Genomic DNA, 24870 nt, shown 5'->3' with positions numbered 1-24870 from the left:
TAAAATGAACCACACATGGGTTTCCAAGGATTTTGTCCCACCTTCCCCTGATGACACATAGGGTGACAGAAAAATGGCTTGCTTTGGTCCACCTCTTCCTGGTACTTCACCTATTTCGCCTTTTGTATCAGTTGAATGTCCAACATCAACATATGCCACTTTCTAAAACTCCCTAACTGTGCTGCCTCCCCCCCCATGGCCGGGGTCACCACCTAGCGCACGACACCGTGCGAGTGCCGTTGCCCTGGACAGGTGGGTAGGCCGACTCTTGGGCGCGGGCACTGGCACAGGGTCCCTCATAGTGCAATCAAGTGTCTCTGACGGTGGTGGTGCACACCCGCCGTCAGACACACCGCTGTACTATGAGGGGCCCAGTGCCAGTACCGACGCCCACGAGTGGGCCCCCCTTGCTTGGCCAGGGCCCCAGCATTTGCAATCTTTACCTCTCCCTGCTCCTCCGCTGTGTAATCTGGGCCGTCAAATCCATACTGTGCCTGACACCTGTGTCTGAGCCTGCCTCCTGAGACATATATTTTGAATGTGTACGCTATCCATACATGTTATCTGGGGATACGGTACCCCTTCTAACCTTTGTGCAATGACGTGCAATCCATACTGGGCCTAACACCGTCTGAGCCTGCCTCATGCTGTATAGATATATATTTTGAATGTGTACACTATCCATACATGTTATCCGGGGATACGGTACCCCTTCTAACCTTTGTGCAATGACGTGCAATCCATACTGGGCCTAACACCGTCTGAGCCTGCCTCATGCTGTATAGACATATATTTTGAATGTGTACGCTATCCATACATGTTATCCAGGGATACGGTACCCTTTCTAACCTTTGTGCAATGACGTGCAATCCATACTGGGCCTAACACCGTCTGAGCCTGCCTCATGCTGTATAGACATATATTTTGAATGTGTACGCTATCCATACATGTTATCCGGGGATACGGTACCCCTTCTAACCTTTGTGCAATGACGTGCAATCCATACTGGGCCTAACACCGTCTGAGCCTGCCTCATGCTGTATAGACATATATTTTGAATGTGTACACTATCCATACATGTTATCCGGGGATACGGTACCCCTTCTAACCTTTGTGCAATGTCGTGCAATCCATACTGGGCCTAACACCGTCTGAGCCTGCCTCATGCTGTATAGACATATATTTTGAATGTGTACACTATCCATACATGTTATCCGGGGATACGGTACCCCTTCTAACCTTTGTGCAATGATGTGCAATCCATACTGGGCCTAACACCGTCTGAGCCTGCCTCATGCTGTATAGACATATATTTTAAATGTGTACGCTATCCATACATGTTATCCGGGGATACGGTACCCCTTCTAACCTTTGTGCAATGACGTGCAATCCATACTGGGCCTAACACCGTCTGAGCCTGCCTCATGCTGTATAGACATATATTTTGAATGTGTACGCTATCCATACATGTTATCCAGGGATACGGTACCCTTTCTAACCTTTGTGCAATGACGTGCAATCCATACTGGGCCTAACACCGTCTGAGCCTGCCTCATGCTGTATAGACATATATTTTGAATGTGTACGCTATCCATACATGTTATCCAGGGATACGGTACCCTTTCTAACCTTTGTGCAATGACGTGCAATCCATACTGGGCCTAACACCGTCTGAGCCTGCCTCATGCTGTATAGACATATATTTTGAATGTGTACGCTATCCATACATGTTATCCGGGGATACGGTACCCCTTCTAACCTTTGTGCAATGACGTGCAATCCATACTGGGCCTAACACCGTCTGAGCCTGCCTCATGCTGTATAGACATATATTTTGAATGTGTACACTATCCATACATGTTATCCGGGGATACGGTACCCCTTCTAACCTTTGTGCAATGTCGTGCAATCCATACTGGGCCTAACACCGTCTGAGCCTGCCTCATGCTGTATAGACATATATTTTGAATGTGTACACTATCCATACATGTTATCCGGGGATACGGTACCCCTTCTAACCTTTGTGCAATGATGTGCAATCCATACTGGGCCTAACACCGTCTGAGCCTGCCTCATGCTGTATAGACATATATTTTAAATGTGTACGCTATCCATACATGTTATCCGGGGATACGGTACCCCTTCTAACCTTTGTGCAATGACGTGCAATCCATACTGGGCCTAACACCGTCTGAGCCTGCCTCATGCTGTATAGACATATATTTTGAATGTGTACGCTATCCATACATGTTATCCAGGGATACGGTACCCTTTCTAACCTTTGTGCAATCACGTGCAATCCATACTGGGCCTAACACCGTCTGAGCCTGCCTCATGCTGTATAGACATATATTTTGAATGTGTACGCTATCCATACATGTTATCCGGGGATACGGTACCCCTTCTAACCTTTGTGCAATGACGTGCAATCCATACTGGGCCTAACACCGTCTGAGCCTGCCTCATGCTGTATAGACATATATTTTGAATGTGTACACTATCCATACATGTTATCCGGGGATACGGTACCCCTTCTAACCTGTGTGCAATGACGTGCAATCCATACTGGGCCTAACACCGTCTGAGCCTGCCTCATGCTGTATAGACATATATTTTGAATGTGTACGCTATCCATACATGTTATCCGGGGATACGGTACCCCTTCTAACCTTTGTGCAATGACGTGCAATCCATACTGGGCCTAACACCGTCTGAGCCTGCCTCATGCTGTATAGACATATATTTTGAATGTGTACGCTATCCATACATGTTATCCGGGGATACGGTACCCCTTCTAACCTTTGTGCAATGACGTGCAATCCATACTGGGCCTAACACCGTCTGAGCCTGCCTCATGCTGTATAGACATATATTTTGAATGTGTACACTATCCATACATGTTATCCGGGGATACGGTACCCCTTCTAACCTTTGTGCAATGACGTGCAATCCATACTGGGCCTAACACCGTCTGAGCCTGCCTCATGCTGTATAGACATATATTTTGAATGTGTACGCTATCCATACATGTTATCCGGGGATACGGTACCCCTTCTAACCTTTGTGCAATGACGTGCAATCCATACTGGACCTAACACCGTCTGAGCCTGCCTCATGCTGTATAGACATATATTTTGAATGTGTACGCTATCCATACATGTTATCCGGGGATACGGTACCCCTTCTAACCTTTGTGCAATGACGTGCAATCCATACTAGGCCTAACACCGTCTGAGCCTGCCTCATGCTGTATAGACATATATTTTGAATGTGTACGCTATCCATACATGTTATCCTGGGATACGGTACCCCTTCTAACCTTTGTGCAATGACGTGCAATCCATACTGGGCCTAACACCGTCTGAGCCTGCCTCATGCTGTATAGACATATATTTTGAATGTGTACGCTATCCATACATGTTATCCAGGGATACGGTACCCTTTCTAACCTTTGTGCAATCACGTGCAATCCATACTGGGCGTGAGAACGGCTGGCGAGCTGTTAAGCAAGCTACAGCACCTGTCCAGACAAGTACAGGGATTCCCTAGCGAGGAGACTTATTTGATTGTTTTCTATGTTGGGACAGCAATTTTTGGGGAGCACTATACTCTGGAGAATGATAGATGGGGCCCACCATACACTGGGACATTCCAAAGGTGGACATCAGACACTGGAGCAGCATTTACAGGGCCCATTATACACTAGAGCAGTAGAAATGGGGCCCATTATGTTTGGAGCATTATTTGGGCCCATAAGACAGTGGAGCTTCATCCATGGGGACCAACATATACTGTAGCATTATGTGGAGCTCATCATATACTGTTTCAAACATTATATGGGACCAATGATTTTGTATGGAGAAATAGATGGGCCTCGTCATGAGATGTAAAAAGTGAGGTATTTTTCATTGTACTATACCGCTATTTCTCTGCCGTATCGGAGCATGATGAGTTGTGGTATGTGTTAAAGGGGCGCTCTTTCGCCCAGGGCACATGAAAACCTGCAGCCAGCCCTCCCCCTCCACAAATTTAGCCAAATAACCCCCATTTTTCAGTGCGTAACTTGTATTATGAAGTTAATTAAGGTTGACAAGCTTAAGTAAGAAGAATTGATGCTTTTGGCATTCAAATGGGCACTGTAGGTGTGTTTCCTGTCCTCCTCTCACTGCCGACTTTTATTCCCCATTGACTTACATTGGGTTTCGTGTTTCGGGACGACCCCAACTTTTCCCTATAATCGGACGATCTTGCTCGACCCGACTTTTGGACAAGTCGGGTTTCACGAAACGCGACCCTAAAAAAGCAAAAGTCGCTCAACTCTACCTGTAATATTATACTTTTCAAGAAAGGCATCCAGTCCCTTCTTAAATTTTAGTAGGGAATCACTATCGCCAATTCATTCCCCACTTCTCATCTTTGGAAGCACCCTTGGTAGCCCTCACCAAGAAGAATGCAAACCCCAAGTTGTGGTCAGATCCTGTCTCCAAGGCCTTCTCCTCTATTAAATCCCATTTCGCTAGCGCTCCCATTCTACATCGCCCCGATGTGGATAAACCCTTCATTCTGGAGGTGGATGCCTCTTCCATCGGTGCTGGAGCCGTCCTGTTCCAGAAGGACTCGCAAGGTTGGAAGCACCCATGCTTCTTCTCCAAGACCTTCACTCCGGCGGAGAGGAATTATTCCATCGGGGACAGGGAGTTGCTAGGAATGAAGTTGGCCTTTTCAGAGTGGAGACACCTCCTGGAGGGGTCCCGCCACCCTTTCCAGGTGTTCACCGACCACAAGAATTTGGTCTATTTACAAACAGCCCAGTGGCTGAATTCCTGCCAGGCCAGATGGTCCTTCTTCTCCCGATTTCACTTTACCCTGCATTTTCTCTCCGGGGAGAACAACATCCGGGCCGATTCTCTCTCCCGCTCCGTGGTGTCATCGGAGGAGGAGCCTTGGCTGATAGTCCCATCTGAGAGCCTGAGGACTGTGGCTCCAGTCGCCCTCGAGTCTGTACCTCCGGGCAAGACTTTTGTCCCTGCTCATGTGCAACCGGAGGTCCTCTCGGGCTCATTCGTCCAGGGTGGGTGGACATTTTGGGACCAAATGGACCTCTGAGCTTCTGGTGAGGATGTACTGGTGGCCGTGTATGGCCCGTGATGTCAGGGACTATATTCAGTCCTGCGTCTCTTGCGCCCAGAATCGGCCCTCTCGGCAGCGTCCCGCTGGGTTACTCTATCCCCTGCCGGTAGCAGACAGGCCCTGGGAGATGGACGGTATGGACTTTGTGGTGGGTCTGCCCAAGTCCAGTGGCAGCACCGTCATTTGGGTGGTCACCGATCATTTCTCCAAGATGATGCATCTGGTGCCACTCTCGCGGCTACCTTCTGCACGGGGCCTGGCAGCGTTGTTTATTAAACATATCTTCTGCCTGCACGGCATGCCGGATAAGATTGTCAGCGACTGGGGTCCTCAGTTTGCGTCTCGGTTCTGGAGAGAGCTCTGTTCTCTGCTCAGCATTGAGCTAAATCCCTCCTAGGCCTACCATCCCGAGACGAATGGGTTGGTTGAGAGAGCCAACCAGACCCTGGTGACATATCTGCGACATTTTGTCTCGGCCAGGCAGGATGACTGGGCATCCTTGCTGCCATGGGCGGAGTTCGCTTTGAACAACGCTGTGGCCGACTCCACCGGTCAGACCCCATTCCTCTTAAATTACGGCCAGCATCTGCACGTCTCCGTGCCCATGCCCGTGTCATTCACCGACTCTAGGGTGGCAGACTGGGCGGTGAAGGCACGTGACATTTGGGATCGCATGCAGGATGCTATCCGGGCCTCCAAGGAGAGAATGAGGGCCTCCGCTGACGCACACATGCATCCTGCTCTGACCTTCACCCCTGGCGACTTAGTGTGGCTCTCTGCCTGAAACATCAGGCTGCGGGCTGAATCCGCTAAGTTCGCACCGCGCTATATTGGCCCTTTCAAGGTCCTCGAGCAGATCAATCCTGTGGTCTACCGCCTGGCCCTTCCACCACACTTGGCTATTTCTGACACGTTTCATGTGTCCCTCATTAAGCCGGTTCACATGTCCCGGTTTTTCTGAGCCATCTGCCGGGACATCAGACCTGTCGTCTGACGAGCTTGAGGTCAATGCCATTGTGGGATGCAAGATGATGCGGGGCAAAAAGTTTTATTTGGTGGATTGGAAGGGTCATGGTCCAGAGGCTCGGTCCTGGGAGCCAGTGGAGAACATCCACACTCCACTTCTCATTGCGGAATTCGAGCGGAGTGAGGCTCAGAGAGGGGGGGCCCTAAGAGGGTGGGTAATGTTAGGCGTCGGGTTCCTGTTGCTGCACAGCGGGAATCCCGAGCCCTGCTCCCGGCGATCTCCCATTCATCCCCAGCTGCAGAGGAGGTTGCTCAGCAAACTCGTCGGTCCCGGCACTCTGCCCAGACAAGCTCTGTGGGTTTGCTTGCTGCTGCCACCTCTGGCACAGCTATGGCAATGCATGCTGCTCAGCAGCAAATTTCTCCAGGGACTAAGTCCCCATGTCGGGCCACTGAGCATGCCCGTGGAGTGATATCCCATTGGAGATCGAAGGTCACGTGCTCAGGTCCTGTGCGTGTTCGGATTGGCCCATCCGAGAAGCCAGAAGGATCCCGGATGCGCGCGGCTATAAAAGGTTTGCATGGTCGCTCGGCCATGCGCTAGGATAGACTGTAATTTCGGACTATTAGGAGTGAGTGGTGCATGCACGTATGAATATCTCTGGTGACTGACTCATTATGAAACCCCTACCCTTGGTACGCATGTGTTGTGCAGCCTAGCCTGCTAGCTCCCAGGCTTAGGTGTAGGTAGGTCAGAGTCTGAGTCAGACCTTAGGCATCATCAGTGACTTGGCACGCCTCAGTGCACGTGCTCCACACTCCATTGCCAGTGTCTATAGCGGCGTTTATGGCAGCGATGCTGCGCGCTCAGAGGGCCTAGAGGGACTCTAACCCCGCGTCCTTGGGATAGAGTTCTGTGGCCGCTTTTTGTGCGCGCTTTAGCCGGGCTCTGTGAGCTAAACAGGCCCCGGCATTTATGTTCAGCGGTAGTGCAGCTCTGTGAGTTAACAGAGTTTGCTCCTGTTCACACGGGATGACGTAACCCACGTGTGACCTTTCCACACCGCTTTATACTTCCGCCATTACCTAGCAGCAGTATACCACCTCTGCACGGTGGACCCCGGGCTGCGAACGCACCTACTATTATTTTATAATTTGGTGCGTTCCGCCAGCCCTAACAGCTAGTTTGCATATTCATCAGAAAATTATCTCAACATATTATCCAACTTTATACAAAACTTGATAGCAATTTTTTTTATAGAATGTGTGAATATCTGAAGTTCTTTATCATATAATAGCCAAATCATCAGATTGCCATGGATGTGTGAAGCCAGATTCTAAGGCATGCTGAAAATGTTTGGATTCCTACATTTTTACTTAAATTTCTTCAAAAAAAATGGGGGGGGGGGGGGGGGGAGAGAGAGAGAGAGAGAGAGAGAGAATTTTTTTTCGTCCGCCAGAAAGGATTTCAGGGTTAATTTTCTCCCTGACTTCCTTTCTCCGGGCATGCGCACTGGAAAATGCGGATCCAGCAACAAAGATAACGTTGCAAGGTCCGTCCAGCATGCCGGCGGACGAAAAAAGTTTGACGGATCCGCAAAAACACGGATCCAACGGATGGCCATCCGTAATGCGACTCAATGGGAAAAAAACGGATCTGCCAAAAAAAATGGCGGATCCGTTTTTTTCAAAACCTGGCGGATTTTGACTGATGGTCAAAAACGGAAGTGTGAAAGAGGCCTAAGTCATAGCTTTAGTCATACCAGAAAGCCCACAAGAAGAATTAAAACTGGAAAATCCTATCCTTTACAAAATTAAAGGGGTAGTCCCTTTTAATATGGCATTGTAAAATAAGGTTGCAGAGATCTAAAACAACAAATGGAGGTGTAGCTCACTTTCCCCATGTCCAGTCTCTGCTCTGGTCATTGTTAAAAGTGTTCTCCAAGAATGCAAAAGAATTACCTTCATCACGTAATTCAAATGGCAGCCATAGTAGTTAGCTGTCAGGATGGGTTGCTGTTATGATTAGATAACCAAGGAGGATAACGTAGAATAGATTAGACAGCTAGATAACCAGAGAGATTGGTAGCTAGCGGATTGCAGACCCCCTAAACTGACAACACAACTAGAATTAGCCGTGGGGCGTACCTACGATGCCCTAGATGCCTCGGCACAGCCACAGAATTAAATAAGCCTAAAGATAGAAATGGGAATGCTAAATAGCCCCGGAGTAGAACCCCAAAGGAATGGATAGACCCCAAACATATATTGCCGGTGAGACAAGATGAAGCACAAAACACAGGCAGAGAATAGAGTAAGCAAATGATGGCGCCCAAACTGATTAGATAGAACAGGACAGGAAAGGATACTGTCTGCAATCACACAAAAAACCCTAAGAAAAATCCAACAGTTCTGATATGCAAAAATACTGAGGCTACACGACCTCTCCCCCACAAGATAAGAACTCTGGTGTGAACTGGTTGCTAAAAAGACTAACATACGCTGTGGCATATGGAACAGGGTCCAGCACAGGTCCCAACAGGGAACCAGGCTGAACGCACACCAGCTAAGCAAAAATCAGAGACAAGCAAAAATGGATCCAATGCAAAAAAGATTCAAGAAGACAAATAACTTATCTGAAAGATGCAGGACAGAGCAGGAGACAAGCAGACTTTAAAATATGCTCAGGAAGCAAACCAAATCACTGGCAAGAACTGAGGGAAGGTTGTTCACTTAAATCTCCCCAGTCTGTAACACCTGACCTCCAATCATCCAGCTCAGGTGATTGACTTGTCAGCTAGACCAGCTCCATTACCAGGAGCAACCACCAGAGGGAGCCCAAACTCAGAAGCCAGGTCAAAAGTGTTCACAACAGGTTGCAGTCTGTAGAAACACAGCTCCCGCCACCTGTGTCTCAAATAACAGAGGAGTTGTATGGTAAACTCACATACCAGAGCTTCTGGAGAAGTGTGCAACAGGAGAAGAAATCGGCTGACTGAGTATGGAGGACTAAAGCTGGAGAAAAAATGAGAAAATTTATCTGTTTCTTGTCAGACAATTCTATGGCAGCTTCGGCTGATACAGCGCTTCTGTCATTGAGACAGAGGTATTTGGACCAGTGTTTCCTCATACTCTAGTCCATCCTGACACATGACTACGATGTATGCTGTTTGAATTAATGATGTGGCCATTTTATTTAATTCCTGGAAAATCCCTTTAATCACAAGCTTTGCATTGCAATGCAATGCATTATACCTGCTATCAAAGTGAAAAAAGTGAAAGTTTCCAAGTCTTAGGGACTAAGTAAAAAAGTGAAAAAAATAGGAAAAATATATAACTAATTTTTACAAAATAATAATGTAAAAAATTATACCAATAAATGCACATTTTTATGTAAAAAAAAATAAAATAAAAAAGTACATATATTTGGTATCGCATTGTCAGGTTTGACCCAATCTATTAAACTGTCACACTCGTTAACCCCTTCAGTGAGCACCATCAAAAATGATAAAAAATGTAGCAAACAGCAAACTATGGATTTTTATCATGCCTCTGGAAAAAAGTGGAATAAAACGGGATCAAAACGATGAAAGCAAATAAAAATGGTATAGCTGAAAATGTCATCTTGCCCCACAAAAAAAAGCCACCATACTGCTTTGTTAGTGGAAAAATTAAAAAAGTTATAGCTCTCGGAAGACAGCGATGCAAAAATAATTATTTTTACTATAAAATAGTTTATTGTGTAAGAGTGCCAAAAGATTAAAAAATGTTCCCATTATTAAACAGTGGGTCTCTTATACTGTTATTGCGTATGCAGTGAGTGACAGGGCTACCCGAAATTGGGACGCACCCCAATAACCCATTGAACAGACATCCTGGATGGCCACATGAAACCAAAGTTCATATTATTAGTGATTTGATGCTTCCATAATATTTGCACATGAAGAGAATGCAAGGCCTGCTCCAAATTTGGATGCACTCCAATAACCCATTGTTTTCATGTGGCCATCCAGGTCATCTGTTCAAAGTTCCCAGTATTCATTTGGAACTCCCATACTGTTTGCTTATGCATTGAATGCAAGGCCTGCCCTGCCCCAAAGTTACACGCACCCCAATAACCCTTTGAACCGATGTACTGGATGGCAACATGAAACCAAAGTTGCCATTGTTAGTCATTTGTTACTCCCATAATGTTTGCCCATGAAGTGAATGCAAGGCCTGCTCCAAATTTGGACGGATCTCAATAACCCGTCGAACAGACGACCTGGATGTCCACATGCAACCAAAGTTCCCATTATTAATTTTGCGCTCCCATACTGTTTGCTTATGCATTGAATGAAAGGCCTGCCCTGCACTAAAGTTACATGCACCCAAATAACCCTTTGGACGGACGACTTGAATGGCCACATGAAAACAAAGTTCCCATTATTAGTCATTTGGTACTCCCATAAAGTTTGCCCATGAAGTGAATGCAAGGCCTGCCCCAAATTTGCACGCACCCCAATCCCCCTTGGAATAAATATGGATGATTGCATACAAAAACAATTTCTCCAGTTTAAAGGAGCGGGTCTCCTATACTTGTAATGCCCATACAGTAAGTGTATGGGCTGCCAAATATTTCCCCCTGGGGGCTACTCCTCAACATACTGTGTAAACATTTATTTTATGGACGTCATAAATACCCTTGAAAAACAAAAACTTGGCTGATGCATCATGAAACACATTCACCCTGGTGGTCTAGTAGTGGTGTCGGAAGAGACGTGGAGGATGGCCTCTGAAAAATGTTTTCCCAGATAAAAGGAGTGGGTCTCCGACACTAAGTGTATGGGCTGACAAACATTTCCCCTAGGGGGTACACCTCAACATAGTGTGTAAACATTTTTTGTACGGGCATCATAAACACCCTTGAAATCAATAACGTGGCTGTTTCATCACGGAACACGTTCACCCTGGTGATCTAGTGGTGGTGGATGAGAAGGATGAGGAGAAGGAGGAGGATAACAGCAAATAGCCAAAATCAGGAAGTGTATACCCATGTGTGAGTGTGAAGAGGTGCATGGGACTATACTGCACCTAAAAAAAAAAAAAGATACTGCATTTGTGGTTATGTTTCACTGATATCATGCGGTCATGTACAGAAGTCTGGCCCAATCCAGCCCAGGTTCATTTTTATAAGAGTCAGCCTGTCAGCATTTTCAGTTGACAGGCGGATGCGCTTATCAGTTATAATTCCACCAGAGGCACTAAATACCTGCTCTGACAAAACACTAGCAGCAGAGCAGGCCAGTAATTCCAAGGCATAGAGAGACAATTCATGCCATGTGTCCAGCATGGAAACCCAATAATTCAGGCACTGAGGAATCATGGAAGGCGTTGGTATGGTCAGCAAGGTACTCCATCAGCATCTTTAAAACTTTGCACTCCTTGTGAGAGTACCACGTGCCTCAGGGCAAGTGCGATGGAATGGTCTGAGAAAACTCTCCCAAAACTTTGCCAGTGTTCCCCTGCCTCTGCTGGATTGGAGTTGTGTCACTCTTGCCTGTACTCCTTGGTTGTCCAACAAACTGTGACCTCTGCTGCCAGCGTTTTCAGAGGGGAATTTTTTTTAATATTTCCTCAACAAGGTCCCTCTGGTACTGACCCATTTTAGTAGACCTGTCTGCCTCTGGAATAAGAGATTTAAAGTTGTCCTTGTAGCGTGGGTATGGAAGTGTCACCAACCAGTAATGAGTGTCACCCAAAATTTTGAGAATGCGAGGGTCACGGGAAAGGTAGCACAACATAAAGTCAGCCATGCATGCCAGACTGCTAACAGGCAAGACTTCCGTGTCCTCACCAAGAGGACGACTGACCATGCTCTCCTACTTCTCCCTGTCCTCAGGCCATCCACGCTGAACAGACGGTATGACAGTTGTGCTTGCAGTACCATCTATAGCGCATGAAACTAGCTCATGTTCTTTCTCCTCCTCCTCTTTCTCATTGTCATCCAATCCTCGTTGGGATGACATGAGGCTTGGCTGTGTGTAATCACCCTGTATGATTCCTTGCTCCATCTCATCGTGCTCCACCTGCAATGCATCCTTTTTCATTGTGAGCTTAGTGCTTTTCAGAATACAGAGAAGCGGGATGGTGATGCTAATTATGGCGTCATTGCCGCTCGCTATCTTGGTGGACTCCTCAAAGTTTTGTAGGATGGTACATATATCTGACATCCATGTCCACTACTGAGGTCTTATGTATGGAGTCTGAACTGAATACCGAAGGCCTTGTTGATGCTGGCTGCCAACAACTGTCCTCTTCTGCTCACAAATCCTTTCCAACATATGCATTGTAGAGTTCCAATGCGGGGGACATCACACACCTGTCAGTGAGCCGGAAGCTGCAAACTCAGCTGAAGCACCCCAAGGGCGGCGGAAGCTGTAGCTGACTTTCTAAAATGGGCACACAGGTGGTGTACTTTCACAAGCAGATCCGGCAGCTCCGGGTACCTTTTGAGAAACCGTTGAACAACGAGGTAAAGCACATTGGCCAGGCATAGTATGTGTGAGCTCGCCTCACCTCAGAGCTGTCACCAGGTTCTGGCCATTGTCACACATGACCATGCCTGGCTGTAGGTTCAGCAGTGTCAGCCACAGATCTGCCTGCTCTTTCAGAGATGTCCATAACTCCATTATTGTGCGGTTTGTCACCTAAGCATATTAGCTTCAGCACAGTCTGTTGCTGCTTGGCTGAGCAAGTGCTGTAGTGCCTCCAGCTTGTCTCTGGTGTGGTCATTTTGGGAATGGAGGCTCAAGAGGTCGAGGATGGGGAGGAGTTGCAGAAGCTGTAGACTGTGGGGGCAACCCCGATTGACGTAGGGCCCTCAATCCTCGGCGTCGGGAGATCTTGTTCCATCCCAAGGTCCGACTGGGTCCCAGCTTCCACTATGCTAACCCAATGTGCCATCAGCAAGATGTACTGTCCCTGCCCACAAGCACTTGTCCACTTGTCCGTGGTCTGGTGGACTTCCCCAGTAACAGAATTTTTCAGGGCACAGGTAGTGTTGTGGGACAAGTGCTTGTGTAATGCTGGGATGGCACACCGGGAGAAATAGTATCGGCTGGGGACAGAGTACCTTGAAACGGCCGCCGCCATCAGGTTGTGGAAAGCTTCAGTCTCCACGAGCCTAAAAAGCAACATTTCAAGTGCAAGCAGACGAGAAATGTGTGAATTTATTACTGTAGCCTGTGGGGCGTTGGCTGCGTATTTACGCTTGCGTTCCAATGACTGGGGTTTGGACAACTGAAGATTGCTCTGGGACAAGGAAGCGGACGTGCTTGATGATGGTGCTAGTTGAGTGTGGGCAACGACAGGTGCAGGGCAGGAGGCATCTTCGCATGCACCGTGGACAGGGGATTGGCTTGCATGCACAACAGTGGAAGAAGCAGTGGTGTCACCCCAGACACTGATCCTGGAACCTGGTGTTCAGCCCACAAAATCGGGTGCTTTGCTGCCATGTGCCTGATCATGCTGGTGGTGGACAGACTGGTAGTTTTGCTACTCCTGCTGATACAGGCATGGCAGGTGGTGCAAATGGCCTGTTTGGAGTTATCAGCAGAGTCTTTAAAAATCAATCAGACTTGTTAAGACCTAACAGATGTACTGCCAACTTCCGTCGTGTTGGTGTTACGAGGAGCAGTTTTCTACCTTCTGTCTGTGGCCAAACCACTGCTTCTTTCTGCCTGTTCAGGTACTGTGCCTCCCTCCCCTTGTGTGCTGCTGTTCCTCGCCCTGCATGTCCTCCTGCCAGGTTGGGTCAGTTACTATGTCATCCACCACCTCGTCTTCTACTTCCGCACCTTGGTCCTCCTCCTGACTTTCTGGCAAGTGTGTCTCATCATCATCCACCTCTTGTGACACATTCCCACCGTCACCTTCATATGTCCATGGCTGCTCAAATATTTGGGCATCACAACATGCAATCTCATCTTGCCCTGCTTCAAGTGGACCGGGCAAGAGGCCTGAATCTATAAATGGAAAAGTGAACAGCTCCTTGGAATGTCCAAGTATAGGATCAGTTGTCTCTGGGCACTCAGCATGGTGGGAGGAAGGAGGATCAGGGTGTGGAATATGTGGTCCAGTCTCACGGCTACTCAGACTTGACTGTGTGAAAGACAGGGTGGTGGTGGCAAAGTGACTGGAAGCATTATCAGCTATCCAACCAACAACCTTTGACACTGCTCTGGGTTCAATAGTGGTGTTCTGCGGTCCCCTAGTAGTTGGGACAGGAAGGTCGGGCGAGAAGATATGGGTGTTTTTTGTGGCACAATTTCAGCTTGCTCAGCCTCTGCATGCACCATCACCGTCATGTCCACTTCCCCGTACCTTGCCCATTTTAAATGGACTACAATATTTTCTACGTTCACTACAAATGGCTGAATTTTGAGCACACTTATATGTGATCCGTGTGCAGGAAATCCGCAGTTTAAAATATCTGGCCTGTATGTAACAATTTTTTTTTCAGCAAACTGGTGTCAATAACTAGGCTAAGACACAGGAAAAACTGTTGAATGGTGGCCTCAAATGCCACAATTTTTAGCCCACAGATAGATGAGGCATGTGACAGAGATACCACACTTTCAAATACCTCATCTGTATTTTTTTTGGCCAGTAAGTAGTGTCAAGAAGTAGCCTAAGACACAGCACAAACAATTCTATGGAGGCCTGAAATAACACAATTTTGGCCGCAATGATGTGCGATCCATGTGGCGGACAAAACCCCGTGGAAAATATCTGCCCTGTAGCTAAATATTTTTTTGGCAGCTAAATTTTTTTTTGCAGCAAAATAGTGTCAAGAAATTGTATAAGACACGCCAAAAATTTTTTATAGTACCACAAAAATGTCAGAATCTTCTGCACACTCAGATGTGATCGCTGGGTCGGGCAAACCCTTTGAAAATAGCTCGATTTTCACGCTGTACTTTGAAAAGGATCTGGCTGTATTCTGCAGTGTCAACAAGCAAATGGAGAAAAAAAATGTGTGCTCTGGATTGCTTTTGAAAAAATAATCAGGATTAAGATGCCAAAAATTATTCTTGGTCACTGATACCTGGGGCTATGTAGCAGCGGCAGACAGTAATGGATGTATGCAATGAAGTACGCCACATACAATGCCTGACTGATTAGCAGTGATAACTATATACCCACATACAGTGCCTGCGTGCCTTCCACTGATACATATGTATATACCCACATACACTCCCTGCCTACCTAGCACTGCACTCTATATACCCCATAACTAGACCTTAGAAGGAGTGATGATTTAGCTGGATTCGTGTAATCAATTATGGTATACCCACAGTAACTGATATCCCACCTATTCTGTCCATACTCTGTTGATTCCGGAGCTGACTGGGACGAGCAGGTTGGCGCCAGGTCTGATATAGACATGATGACGCTGTGAAGCCAGCCAATCACTGTAATGCCACAACCAACATGGTTGGGTGATCTCCGAGTATTTGGATGTGCTCGGAGATTTAGTTTCTTTTGCAGTAGCTGCATGATTTGCGGCTGCTGGACAGCCTGAATGCATGTGACGATTTCCTAACAAGCAGGCAATCTCTACATGTATTCAGGCTGGCTAGCAGCTGCAAATCATGTAGCTACTGTGACAGAAACTAAATCTCCGAGCACATCCAAATACTAGAAGATCAGCCAAGCATGCTCAGGAAATCTCAACTAACGAGTATACTCGCTCATCACTACTTCTGAGCTTTACACTGTGCCTCAAAAGATTTTTCCAAATGCATGTAGGGTGTTGGCGCAATGAGGAAACATTTAAAAAGAAACTGAGAGGTCAATTTTTTCCTATTAGCGCTAAAAAAAAATAAAAAATTTGGGACTAGAACAACATTTTAGCCTTAAAAATGTAATTATTATTTCTTCCCTGCCCAATAGCATACATTTCTATGAGGCAAATGTAGTGCTAACATTCACTCACTTCACTCCTAGATGAATTAATGGAGAGTAGAGATGAGTGACTTTGCCTTTTTTATGGTTGAGTCGGGTTTCATGAAACCCAACTTTCTCAAAAGTCGGGTAGAACGAAATCGGCCGACTATAGGGAAAAGTCGGACGCCGACTGAAACACGAAACCAAATGCAAGTCAATGGGGAAGCAAAGTCGGCAGGGAGTGGAGGACAGGAAACACACCTACAGTGCCCATTTCAATGCCAAAAATATCAATTGTTATTACTGAAGCTTGTCAACCTTAATTTACTTCATAATAATAGTTACGCATTGAAAACTGGGGGCTATTTGGCTAAAGTTGTGGGGGGGTAGGGCTGGCTACAGGTTTTCGTGTGCCCTGGGCCAAAGAGTGTCAGTGCGCCCCTTTAACACATAACACAACTCGTGATGTTCCGATACGGCACAGAAATATAGGTATAGTACAATGACAAATACTTCACTGCTTACATGACATGACTGATCTATTTTAAATTTTACAATAGCTAAAAAAAAGGACAGTATATTACTCCATACAGTATTATGGCCACCACATTGTGCACCATACAGAATAATGAGCCCCATATATTTCTCCATACAGAATAATTGGCCACATATAATGTTCCATACAGTATATGATGAGCTCCACATAATGCTACATTATATGATGGTCCCCATGGACGATGCTCCAGTGTGTTATGGGCCAAAATAATGCTCCACATATAATGGGCTCCATTTCTAATGCTACAGTGTATAATGGGCCCCGTAAATGCTGCTCCAGTTTCTGATGTCCCCAATCTGGAATGCTCCAGTATATGATGGGCCTCATGGATGATGCTCCAGTGTCTTATGGGCCCTAATAATGCTACATATATAATGAGCCTCATTTATAATGCTCCAGTGTATCATGTGCCCCAGAGATGCTGCTCCAGTGTCTGATCTGCCCCATTTGGAATGCTGCAGTATATGATGGGCCTCATGGATGATGCTCCAGTGTCAGATGTCCCCCATTTTGAATGCTCCAGTTTATGATGGGCCCCATTTTTAATTAACCCAAGCATGGTATGTGAAAAGAGATCCATGGAGTAATCTGAAGTGTGTGCTGCCGCATCCTTCACTTTTGGTGTGGGTGAAGGACACAAGGAAAGTGGTTGCTCCTGACCAGAAGTCCACAATTACAACTCAGTGCTTGCATTTTTTTAAACTTCAGAAGAGGAGGCGATGGAGCTGGAGGCTGTTTCAGGAATGTAAGCCAAAAACAGTTCCTGATGCTCCGGCTATAAAAGCAGTCTACCTACTCCCAGAAAACGGAGCTACACCATGACGAAGGCTCAACGCCTCCTGCCTTAGCTGCTATTGTGTTTTTGGCACTACCAGCAGATGCACCACCACCACCATCAGTACCAGGTGGCCAGCCATGCCCACGTCTACATCCTCTTCCACTATACTTCCTCATGTTTTAGAAAATTGACCCAAAATACCAGCAGATATATGGTACTGTATCAGAAGCGTACAGCTCTATACAGTCTAGGGATAACAGTAAATCTCCGTATATATTTCATGAGTCATACACAGACGCTCGAAGGCTCAGTATGGATTACCCAATAAAATTAAAAAGGTGAAAAAGGGTACAGGATCACCAGGTACAAGGTATATATAGTATAGTGTAAACATTCTGAATCTCCGTATACATTTCAGGAGGCAGACACAAACGCTCTCAGGCCCAGTATGGATTACACAAGAATATGAAAAGCTGTAAAGGGTAATGTAACACAAGCGTACAACTGTATACAGTGTTGGCCAAATTTGAAATCTCTGTATATATTTCCAGAGTCACCCTCAGACGCTCACCAAGTCTGGGTTTGACCATAATAAAAAATGTTGAGAAAAGGTACTGGATAACAAGATAGCAAGTATATATATTATAGGGTACAATTGAAATCTCCGTATACATAGTCCCATAGTCAGTCTCAGACGCTTACTCAGTATAGATTTGACCGTAATACTAAATGTGGAACAAAGGTACTGTATAACAAGATACAAGCTGTATCGAGTATAGGGTAAAAATTGGTATCTCCGATTCACCGTATATAGAAGGCATAAACCACACACGCTCACTCACAATGGTTGATACCGTAATACAAAATTTTGAATAAAGGTATTGTATCAGCACATACTAGGTGTATCCAGTCTAGGGGTAATTTTAAATTTCCATCTATACTTCCGGAGTCAGACACAGACACTGACATGCTCAGTATGTATTACACCAGAATTTAACAAGTAGAAAAAGGGAAAGGTAGTCAAAGCGTACAACAGTATACAGTGTTGTGGTACTTTTAAATCTTCGTATATATTTCAATCTCAGTAAGCCAGTCCAGACTCTCCGCTACTGAAAACGACATGGATACAAGTACAGATGGAAAGTCGAGTATTAGCAGAAATTTGGGAATTACTCATTGCGGGAAAACCTCCCGGTACATGTTGCAGAGGCGATGCAGACCCTCAATTACTGTGTCTGTGGAGACAGCGAAAACGGTTCTTTGTGAAGAAAGGATTGCTTTTTCGCAGTAGCGCGGATCACATCACCGTTAGTCATCTCCTTCAAACTGTGATCACAGGGAGAGATGTAGACATGGTCCTTAATGCCTATCATAATGTGTCTGGTCATTTTGGAGTGCAAAAGACAGAAGCCACAGACCGTAGGCGATTCTATTGGATTGGTACGAGAGGAGACATTGAAAAATGGTGGCAGGAATGTCACATGTCTGTGACTATCACAACTGTGATAGGTGATCATAAAGCACCAATGCATCTGCTTGTAAGTTGCCGTCCATTACAAATGGTAGCCATTGATCATCTGAAGTTAGAGGCCAGCAGGGAAGGCTATAGCTACATCTTACCCATCATCGATCAGTAAACCAAATTTCTAGTGGCCGTCCCTGTGAAGGATTTAACTACCCAGACTACACAGGGGTGGAGCAGGGAGAGGTAAGTATTGCAACTTGCTAGTGCTGTGGCCATGACCATGCAGGGGGGGCACACTCATGGTCGACGGTACTGGCACAGGGCCCCTCATAGTACACTGGTGTGTCTGACGGCAAAAGGGCCCCCCCACTGTCAGAGACACTGTATTGTACTATGAGGGGCCCTGTGCCAGTGCCGTCGGCCATCTGTGAGCCCATCCACCTGTTCAAAGCAACGGCACTTGCCCGGGTGCGCCAGGTGTTGACCCGAGCCATTGGGAGGGTGGGCAGCCCACTTAGGAAGGTTTAAAAAATGGCATATGTTGATGTGTTGGCTGGACATTCAGCTGCTGCAAAGGGCGGAATTGGGCAAGTCTGAGGAAGAGGAGGACAAAAGCGAGGCAGTTTTCTGCCAACCTATGTTTCATCAGGGGAAGGTGGGACAAAATCCTTTGAAACCCATGCATGGTTCATTTTAATGAAGGTTAGATCATCAACAGACGCGTCCTTTTTTCTGTCAGGATTGATCCAGCAGCACTGAAGACTCTTTCAGATAACACATTAGCAGCAGGGCAAGTGAGCTCCTGTAAGGCTTATTGTGCCAATTCAGGCCTGGCGTCCAGTTTAGAGGCCCAATAGTCAAAGGGGAATGACCTGTGAGGGAGAACATCGATATGGGAGGAGAAGTAGTTTGTAACCATAGTTGACAACTGCTGTCTCCTGTCACTTTTAATCGATGCTGTATTAGCAGTCGTGTGAGCGGTACTTGAGAAATCATTCCACAACATGGTCATTAAACCCCTGTCTCCAATGCCACTTCGGCTGTGTGCAACATGAACATCTCTTCCATTGTGCCCACTACGGCTTGTGGGAAAACCAGCACTGCTGCTGTGTGCTGGGAAAGCCTCAATCAAACGGTTTTCCAGAGTTGCTTGTTTGTTAGCCAATATTATCTCTAGGTTCTCCTGTGGCATGATGTTGTGTAATTTGCCTTTGTAGCGTGGATCGAGGATGCTGGCCAGCCAGTATTAGTCATACCTCATCATTTTGGCAATATGGGGGTCCCTTTTTAGGATCCGCAAGGCATAATCGCACATGTGGGCCAATGTTCCAGGTGTCAATGATGCACTGCCAGTGGTGGGTGGAGGGGAACTCTTTGGCAAATCCACATCCCTACAGTCACGCACAAACACTGTAGCTGACCTTGGAACGCCAACATTTTCACTTGGCCCCTGAGAAGCATCCTCCTGCCCGAAATAATCATCCCCCTCCTCCTCCTCGTCAAGGACAGTTCCTTGACCAGACAATGGCTGACTGTCATCAAGGCTTCCCACCTCCTCCTCTGCTGCAGATGCCTGCTCCTTAATGTGCATCAAACTTTGCATGAACAGACACGTAAGTGGGATGCTCATGCTTATGATGGCGTCGTCTGCGCTTACCAGCCGTGTGCATTCCTCAAAACACTGAAGGACTTTACAGAGGTCTTTCAGCTTTGACCACTGCACACCCGACAATTCCATGTATTCCCTCAAACTGCCTGCCCGTGTATCCTCCCACAAATGCATTACAGCCTGCCTCTGTTCGCACAGCCTCTCAGCCATGTGCATGGTGGAGTTCTACCTTGTTGCAATGTCTATGATTAGGCGGTGCTTGGGGAGGTGGAGCAATCGCTGCAGCTTCTGCATACGAGTGGAGTGAACGTTTGAGCGACGGATGTGCGAGCACAGTCTTCGCACCTTATGGAGCAGGGATGTTAACTCCGGATAATTATTAACAAAGCACTGCACCACCAGGTTCAAAGTGTGAGCCAGGCAAGGTATGTGTGTGAGGGGCTATGGCTGCCACAAAATTACGGCCATTATCACTGACTACCTTGCCTGCCTCAAGATGTAGAATGCCCAGCCATGACTCAGTTTGTTGCTGCAATAAGTCGGCCAGTACCTCCGCGGTGTGTCTGTTGTCGCCCAAAGACATCAACTTTAACACAGCCTGCTGACGCTTACCACTAGCTGTTCAATAGTGGGACACCTCGTGTGCAACACTGCCAGCTGCGGATGTAGTGCTCGTGCGACTGCGCTCTGTGGACGAACTTTTGCTGATAGAGGAGGAGGAGGAGGATCGAAAGCCTACAGCCAACTGTTTCCTATACCGTGGGCTAGGCAGCACTGTTCCACTGCCGCTGTCCCCAGTGGAGCCTGCACCCACCACATTAACCCAGTGCACAGTGATGGACACGTAATGGCCCTGGCCATGCCTACTGGTCCATGCATCTGTTGTGAGGTGCATCGTTCCACTCACTGACTATTTTAGTGCATGGACAATGCGGTCTTTCACATGCCGGTGAAGGGCAGGGATGACTTTTTGAGAAAAGAAGTGCCGACTGGGTAGGTCATAGCGTGGGCCAGCATAGGTCAAGAGTTCGCGGAAAGCTTTGCTTTCAACCAAACAGTAGGGCATCATCTCTAATGAGATTAGTTTGGCAATGTAGGCATTCAAGCAAAGTGTACGCGGATGAGAGAATGAGTACTTTCTTGTCCTACTCAGAGCGTCTGGTAGGGTGAGCTGGACTGGAGAGCTGCATATGGGGGAAGTAGCGGTGGACCGGACGGAGTTGGAGGGGGTTGATGATGGTATTGGTGGTGATGGCCTACATTCAGTGTTGTGTTGCAAAACCATTGTGATTCCCTGAGTGCTTTGGCCTTGCGACGACACCTCCACATTTAGTGCTGGTGGTGTGCTTAACGGTGGTGGTGGTCTTACAGTGGGGGAAGAGATGGAGCATTGCTGGCTACCTTCAGTCGGAGCAGGTGCACATATTCTACCTGAGGTTTTGTAGTCCGTTCACGCTTGCAAGTGCATGTTGATTAAATGTCTAAGCATGCAATTGGTATTCAAATTTCTGAGTTGTTTACCTCGGCAAAAGGTCCTTCTGCACTTCTTACAGGTAACCTTTGCCTCATCAGTAGGATTTTGGACAAAGAAGTGCCACACTGCACTCTTCCTACTATGGTATACATTTTCTGGCCTTGCGCGCTGTGCTAAGTTGACCGTCTGGCCAAGCTGTCCTGCAACTCTTTTTTAGTTTTTGTTCCACGATTTTGGACAGCTACGGGCCTGGCAGATAACCGCTGCTGCGATGTCAATGCCTACTGCGGATCCTTCCCCTTATCTGAACTATTGCCAGCGCCACCCTCCTCCCCCAATGGATGCCAATCCGGGTCCAGAACTGGGTCATCCATCACCTCCTATTCAAAGTCATCTGCACCTTCCTCTTTACCTTCCTCTGTGTCACCGTGTAAGGTGGTATAGTATGCGGGAAGGGGAACCTGAGTTTCATCAGGGTCAGATTCTGGCTCAATAGACTGCGAGGGCAATGTAGTGCTCTGGGTCGATGTACCAGCAGAATCATCTAGCAGTGGCTGTGCATCAGTGCACTCCATGTCAGATTCATCTTGGACTGGGGAATTCTGGATTTGACTGGATATCCCAGGCATGGTATGTGAAAAGAGCTCCATAGGGTAATCTGAAGTGTGGGCTGCTGCATCCTCAACTTTTGGTGGGGGTGAAGGACACAAGGAAAGGTGTTTTTCCTGACCAGAACCCTGCACTGACGACTCCGTGCTTGCAGGTTTCGAACGTTCAGAAGAGGAGGCAATAGAGCTGGTGGTAGAGTTGAGCGAAACGGGTCGAAAAAATTCAAAAGTCGCCGACTTTTGGCAAAGTCGGGTTTCATGAAACGAAACCCGACCCTAGGATGAGGTCGGCCACGAGGTCGGCGACTTACGCGCCAAAGTCGCGTTTCAAAAGTTTGTTTTGCGCTCTTTTTCAGCCAATCAGGATCCACGGACACTGTGGGCAACGTGATGACCTAGGCACGGGTCACCATCATCTTTCAGAAGGGCATGCAAGTGATTGGCTTGCTTTGGTGGGCGTCACAGGGGGTATAAAAGGGCGTGCACGCCGACCGCCATCTTACTTCTGCCGATCTTAGTATAGGGAGAGGTTGCTGCTGATTCTGTAGGGAGAGCGTTAGGCAGGGAAGAAGACAAAAAAACTGCTTCTGCTGCTAGCGATTTGGCCTGCACAACACACAAGTTACTGTGTGTGCAGTGCAAGGGGAGGCTATATTGTGGTGTATCAGTGGTGTTGGTTGTTGGGCTGCCTTTTAAGGCTTCCTGACATGCTGGCATTGCCGTTTACCCACTGCTCCGCAAACTGCTTTTTTAAAAGCAATCCAATCTCCCTTATCCTCTAGTCACTTTTGTCACAGCTGTGCCATCGAGCCAGTCACATAGTGCTCAGATATCAGTGGGCCTCACACAATCCACAAGTGTCCAGTGTCCAAAAGTGTGCGCAGAGATTCAAAATCTCCATTATCCTCTCGTCACTTTGGTCACAGGCAGCTGTGCCATCGAGCATGTCACATAGCGCTCAGATATCAGTGGGCCTCACACAATCCACAAGTGTCCAGTGTCCAAAAGTGTGCGCAGAGATTCAAAATCTCCATTATACTCTTGTCACTTTGGTCACAGGCAGCTGTGCCATCGAGCCTGTCACATAGCGCTCAGATATCAGTGGGCCTCACACAATCCACAAGTGTCCAGTGTCCAAAAGTGTGCACAGAGATTCAAAATCTCCATTAGCCTCTCGCCACTTTGGTCACAGGCAGCTGTGCCATCGAGCCTGTCACATAGCGCTCAGATATCAGTGGGCCTCACACAATCCACAAGTGTCCAGTGTCCAAAAGTGTGCGCAGAGATTCAAAATCTCCATTATCCTCTCGTCACTTTGGTCACAGGCAGCTGTGCCATCGAGCCTGTCACATAGCGCTCAGATATCAGTGGGCCTCACACAATCCAAAAGTGTCCACTGTCCACAAGTGTGTGCAGAAATTCTAAATCTCCCCTGTCCTATAGACACCTTGTACCTTGTTTTATATTACTATATAGTTTGTTGGATTTTGTCTACATTTCTACCAAAAATGAGGAAGGCTGGTGGAAGAGGCCGTGGAATTGGGCGGGGGTTGGCAGCTGGTAATGATGGTGTTGGTGGTGGATCTGATGGTAGTGGCAAGAGCAAAATAGGACCGAATGCAGGAGGTGCTGACCCTGCGTCATCGTCTGGCTACATAAGGCCTCGAACGCTTAGTTTTCTAGGAGTTGGCAAACCGCTTTTAAAGGCAGAGCATCAGGAAAAAGTTTTGTCTTACATTGCTGACTCAGCCTCCAGCTCTATCGCCTCCTCTTCTTCAGTTGTAAAAAGTAAAAGCACTGAGTCGTCATTGGAGGCTCATGTTCATGAACCACACCTTTCCTTGTGTCCTTCACCCCAACCAAGATTGAAGGATAACGCAGGCCATACTACTGATTACTCCATGGAGCTGTTTTCACATACCATGCCTGGATTATCAAGTGAAATGGTGAATTACCCAGGCCAAGATGAATCTGACTTGGAGTGCACTGATGCACAGCCGCTGATGGATGATTCTGCTGGTACATTCACTCAGAGCACTACATTGTCCTCGCAGTGTACAGAGCCAGATTTTGACCCTGATGAGACTCAGGTGCCCCTTCCCGCACACTATACCACCATACACGGTGACACAGAGAAAGGTGCACATGACATAGAAGAGGAGGTGATGGATGACCCAGTTGTTGACCCAGATTGGCATCCATTGGGGGAAGAGGGTGCTGCTTCCAATAGCTCAGATGAGGAGCATCCACAGCAGACATCGACATCGCAACAGCTGTTATCTGGCAGGCCCGGAGCACTCCAAAGACAGGTTCCAAACATCAAAAGAGTTGCTGGACAGCTTGTCCAGAGGGTC

The sequence above is a fragment of the Dendrobates tinctorius genome, unplaced genomic scaffold (genome assembly GCF_039654945.1).
Source record: "Dendrobates tinctorius isolate UK_male_01 unplaced genomic scaffold, ASM3965494v1 ptg000008l, whole genome shotgun sequence".
NCBI lineage: Eukaryota > Metazoa > Chordata > Amphibia > Anura > Dendrobatidae > Dendrobates > Dendrobates tinctorius.
The sequence above is the reverse complement of the archived record's forward strand: the minus strand, read 5'-3'. Positions refer to the sequence as shown.